A 6,000-nucleotide genomic window follows, 5' to 3' on the forward strand; every position below is an offset into this window, starting at 1 on the left:
AGGCTGAGGTGACCTCAGATGGAGATGAAGAACTTGTTAGGAACTGGAGCAAAGGTGACTCTTGTTATGTTTTACCAAAGAGACTAGTGGCATTTTGCCCCTGCCCTAAAGATTTGTGGAACTTTGAACTTGAGAAAGATGATTTAGAGTATCTGGTGAAAGAAATTTCTAAGCAGAAAAGCATTCAAGAGGTGACATAGGTGCTGTTAAAAGCATTCCATTTTGAAAGGGAAACAGGGCATAAAAGCTCAGAAAATTTGCAGCCTGATGATGCAGTAGAAAAGAAAAACCCATTTTTCTGAGGAGAAATTCAACCTGGCTGCATAAATTTGCATAACTAACAAAAAGTTGAATGTGAATCCCCAAGACAATGGGGAAAATGTCTCCAGGGCATGTCATAGGTTTTCATGGCAGCCCCTCCCATCGCAGACCCAGAAGCATAGGAGGAAAAAATGGTTTCATGGGCTGGGCCCAGGGTCCTCATGCTGTGTGCAGCATGGGGACTTGGTGCCCTGTGTCACAGCCACTCCAGCCATTGCTAAAAGGGGCCAACATACAGTTTGGCCCATGGTTTCAGAGTATGCAAGCCCCAAACCTTGGCAGTTTCCACATGGTGTTGAGCCTGCAGTTGCACAGAAGTCAAGAATTGAGGTTTGGGAACCTCCTCCTAGATTTCAGAAGACGTATGGAAACACCTGGATGCCCAGGCAAAAGTTTGCTACACAGGCAGGGCCCACATGGAGAACCTCTGCTAGGGCAGTACATAAGGGAAATGTGGGGTCAGAGCCCCCACACAGAGTCCCTACTGCTGCACCACCTAGTGGAGCTGTGAGAAGAGGGTTACGGTCCTCCAGACCCCAAAATGGTAGATCCAACAACAGCCTGCCCTATACACCTGGAAAAGCCACAGACACTCAACACTAGCCCGTGAAAGCAGCCGGTGGGTGGGGGGGGGGCTATACCCTGCAAAGCCACAAGGGCAGAGCTGCCCAAGACTATGGGAACCTACCCCTCGCATCGCATGACCTGGATGTGAGATATGGAATCAAAGGAGATCATTTTGGAGCTTTAAAATTTGACTGTCCTGCTGGATTTCAGACTTGCATGGGCCCTGTAACCCCTTTGTTCTGGCCAATTTCTCCCATTTGGAATGGCAGTATTTACCCAATATCTGTATCCCATTGTATCTAGGAAGTAACTAGCTTCCTTTTGATTTTACAGGCTCATAGGTGGAAGAGACTTGCCTTGTATCAGATGAGTTGGACTGTGGACTTTCAGGTTAATGCCGAAATGACTTAAGACTTTGAGGGACTCTTGGGAAGGCACGATTGGTTTTGAAATGTGCGGACATGAGATTTGAAGAGGCCAGGGGTGGAATTATATGGTTTGACTCTGTGTCCCCACCCAAATCTCATCTTGAATTGGACTCCCATAATTCTCACATGTGGTGGGAGGGACCCAGTGGGAGATAATTTGAATAATGGGGGCAGTTCCCCCATTCATGGTAGTGAATAAGTCTCACGAGATCTGATGGTTATATCAGAGGTTTTCGCTTTTGCATCTTCCTCATTTCTCTCTTGCCTCCGCCATGTAAGAAGTGCCTTTCACCTCCTGCCATGATTCTGAGGCCTCCCCAGCCATGTGGAACTGTAAGTCCAGTTAAATCTCTTTTTCTTCCCAGTCTCAGGTACGTCTTTATCAGCAGTGTGAAAATGGACTAATATACTTGGGCAAGTTATTTAACTTATCTGTGCCTCAGTTATCTCATCTGTAAAATGGATATCATAATAATACCTATTTCATAAGGTAATTGTAATTGTTAACAAATGAGTTAGTAAATAGAAAGATTGTAAAGTACCTGAGATACAGACATTTCCGTGTGTTACGCATTATTATTTTTAACAAAGGATAAAGTAATCTATGTAAATATGTTTATCAAATAGGTGTTTACAAAAGCAAAAACTGGCTTGCATAGATATACAAGCTATAATGCTTTTCAGCCGATGAAATATTATATAGTCGCTACATTGGTGAACATTAGAGAATCTATTATATAACTTCTAATTTCAGTAGTTCACATAAAAAATCAGGTAAATATCTCAATAAATGCAGAAATGACATAAAATACAACACCCATTTCTGACACAAAGCAAAACTGATCAATTCTTATACTTAATCATATCAAAATCTAGCAACAAATTTAACAGTAAACTTCCGATTTTCCATTCAAATTTCACAAACAAAACAATGGTGCTATCACAATTATTGTCCATTGTTCTGGAAGTAAAATTTAATGCAAGCAAATAAAAATAAATAAGGAGAGTATATGTACTAGAAAAGAAGAGGCATAATTGTCATAATTTGGAGATTACAGGACTGCATAGAAGGATAAAATAATGTGGCTGGTTAAAAATGTTATTTACAAAAATGAGTAGTTTACCTATCTACAAAATCATAATAAGAAAAAAAGGATTAAACAAAACCTCATAATAACAAGACAAAAATAAATAATGAGAAATCATCCTAGCAGTTAACATACAGGACAAATAAAAAGAAAATATTACAATTTTACTGAAGAGACATAAAAGGAGAATTGAGTAAATGTCCCTATATAGAAAAACTCAAAACTCTAAAATTATCAAATCAACTTTCAAAAATTCAATTTAAAAAGCAACAGGAATTCGGGAGGTATTTGAAAAAATTATAATAAGCTCGTCTGGAGGATTAAATGGAAAAAATTTGGAAAAAATAAGATGAGGCAGAACTATTTTTATCAAATATTAAAGCATGTAAGACTATAGGAACTAAAGCATTTTGTGGCAGGATTAGTGTGTTAGTTAATTATTACTGCAAAACAAATTTCCCCAAAACATATTGGCTTAAAACAACACACACCTATTATCTCATAGTTTTGTGGGTCAGGAATCAGGACATGATTTAGCTGAGTTCTCTGACTATGGGTGTCTCACAAGGCTTCAATCAATGTGTCTACTGGGGCCACAGTCATCTCAAGGCTCAACTAGGGTAAGACCTGCTTCCGAGCTCACTCACTTGGTTGTTGGAAGGATTCAGTTCCTTGCAGGCTGTTGGACTGATGACCTCAGTTCCTCCTCAGCTGTTGGCTAGCGATCTTGCTCATTCTCTTGTCACATGAGTTTCTCCACCGGGCAATGCATAACATGGCAGATGGCTTTAGCAGAGCAAGCAAGAGGACGAGAGAGAGAGTGACAGAGTACCAGTAAGATGGAGGTCTCAGTTTTTGTAATCTAATTGCAGAAGTGACATCCCATCACTTTTTCAGTATTCAGTTCATTAGAAGCAAGTCACTGGATCCAGCCCACATTCAAGGGGAGGGGATTACACACGGGTATGAATACCAGGAGGCAGGGATCATCGTACAAATCTGCCTGCTACCACTAGAGAGATAAACCAATAGAAGAAAACAAAGTATAGAAATAGACCCAAACTCCTTTGAGAATCTAGTATATAATAAAAATAGCATTCTAGATTAATGATGACAAGCTCTATGAATTATCACGCCATTGCCAAATCAAATCATGTCCAAATCATACTTTCAAATAATTAGCTAGGCATCTATGAAAAACCATCTGGGCACCTATCTCTTTCCCAGGGATATAATAATACTGAGATAATAATTCTATGGAAAATACATATAAAATTAAGGCATGGAAAAATACATATATAGTATAATTATCAACATGTTTTAAATATATATATACAGGGAAGCAAAAGAAACTACCAATAAAGTAAACAGACGCCCTACAGAATGGGAGAAAATATTTGCAAACTGTGCATCCAGCAAAAGTCTAATATCCAAAATCTATTAGGAACTTAAATCAACCAGAAAAAAATTCCATTAAAAAACTGGCAAAGGAGATGAACAGATACTTCTCAAAAGAAGATATACAAGCAGCCAACAAACTGAAAAAATACTCATCAGCACAGATCGTCAGATAAATGCAAATCAAAACAATAGTGAAATATCATCACACACCAGTCAGAATGGCTATTATTAAAAAGTCAAAAAACAGAAAATTCTGGAAGGCTGCAGAGAAAAAAGAACATATACACTGTCGGTGGAACTGAAAATTAGTTAAGCCACTGTGGAAAGCAGTTCAGAGATTTCCCTAAGAACTTAAAACAGAGCTACTGTTCAACCTAGCAATCCCATTACTGGGTATATACCTAAAGGAAAATAAGATCATTACACTCAAAAGACACACACACTCATATGTTCATCACTACACTATTCACAATAGCAAAGACATGGAATTAACCTAGATGCCCATCGGTGGTGGATTAGACAAAGAAAATGCAATACCTACATACCGTGGAATACTATGCAGCCATAAAAAAGAATGACATCATGTCTTTCACAGGAACATGGACGGAGCTGGAGGCCATAATCCTAAGCAAACTAATGCAGGAACAGCAAACCAAATACCACATGCTGTCACTTATAAGTGGGAGCTAAACATTGAGCACACATGGACATAAACATGGAAAAAAAGACACTGTGGACTACTAGAGATGGAGAGGGAGGGAGCGTGGATTGAAAAACTACCTATTAGGTACTATGCTTATTACCTGGATGAAATATAGCCGTGTAACAAACCTGCACATGTACCTCCTGTGTCTGAAATAAAAGTTGAAGTTTAGCCAATCAATCAATAAAAACATATAGAGGGGAGAAAATGTTTAAGAAAAGAAAAAGAAATACTACACATCAACAGTGGTTGTGTATAGCTGGGATCATTGGCATGTTTTAAGTCTTTTATATGTTCTAAATATTGTTAATAAAAATGTGGTACTTTTATAATGGAAAAAGAAAGTCTTCTAAGCGATGGTTTCAAATTTTTTAAGAAGTGGGAATCTCTTTCAAATGAATTCTTATACAGAATCCTAATCATAAAGAAGACACGTAAATAATTTCTGAATGAATTTTGAAGGTTTAAAGTTGAAAATATTCGAGAATACCTAATACAGTAAGATATAAAACCTCTTCAATGTCACTATGGTAAAATAGATATCACTATCAATCATTACTGAATTTTTTTTAATGTACATACTCATACTTAATGCTTCTTAAAAACAAAGTTCTGGCTTCTTATTTTTATTCTTCACCAAATAATCAGATTATAGGAAAAAAATTTGAAAGCTGGAAAGGTTTACTTTAAGTGTGATAATAAATAAAAATTTTAGTTCTAGCTCAAGCTGAACAAGTCTTGTTCTAAAAATCTCTACATATAGCCTTCGTATCAGGAAAGCAGAGATGGATATAAATTACATGATTTCAGGAGCTCAGTTGGAAGTCCAGATTTATAGAATCTGGAACAGGAGAATAAAGGAGTGTTTGTCTTTTTAAAAAATAAATAAATAAATAATGGTAACACCCACCCACACAGCTCTCCACACAGAATGAAAGCTATGTTATAATACATTCTGTTTCTCATTTATGACTCAATGAAACATCAGAACACTTGATGTACAATATAACTTTTAAAGGAAGGTTGACCAATTTTCTTCTTGGAAGAAGAAATGAAATCATCCAAAAAAAGCACTTTGGGAACTATGACAAAAATGAGGAAATAAGGTCTTCCTCTTATGAATAAAGATTCAGTGTCTCTGTATCTAGTAGTAAATAGACAGGAGACGTTCAATAGGGAGCTTAATGTCTGTTACTAAAATAATAGATAAAAATAAAAAATTAAAGATAAATAAACATTAAATTACCTGGAAACTCAAAATAGAAGTTCATGTAACCAACAGACAAAAGTTCTATTAGAAAAAATAATCATTCAACAATATGTATCCCACTTTTAGCTATTTTCTATATGTGAACAAAAATCATTATACAGTCAATGGGAAATAGTAATTGAATACTGCATGAAATAACATTGGACAATTTTTATTTTTGATTAACTCAAGAAATGTAGAGTTATAAGGAATTGAAATGTAGGACATACACCAGTTTCCCAG

At 36.8% G+C, this 6,000-nt stretch overlaps 1 long non-coding RNA gene across 1 annotated transcript in view; it reads right to left on the reverse strand.

Annotated features, from left to right (window-relative positions):
• Nucleotides 1-6,000, reverse strand: part of LOC116809736 (uncharacterized) — a 94,703-nt gene that overhangs the window by 33,205 nt on the left and 55,498 nt on the right. The gene's annotated exons all lie outside the window — the stretch shown is intronic.

Source organism: Hylobates moloch, unplaced genomic scaffold (genome assembly GCF_009828535.3).
Source record: "Hylobates moloch isolate HMO894 unplaced genomic scaffold, HMol_V3 SCAFFOLD_14, whole genome shotgun sequence".
Lineage (NCBI taxonomy): Eukaryota > Metazoa > Chordata > Mammalia > Primates > Hylobatidae > Hylobates > Hylobates moloch.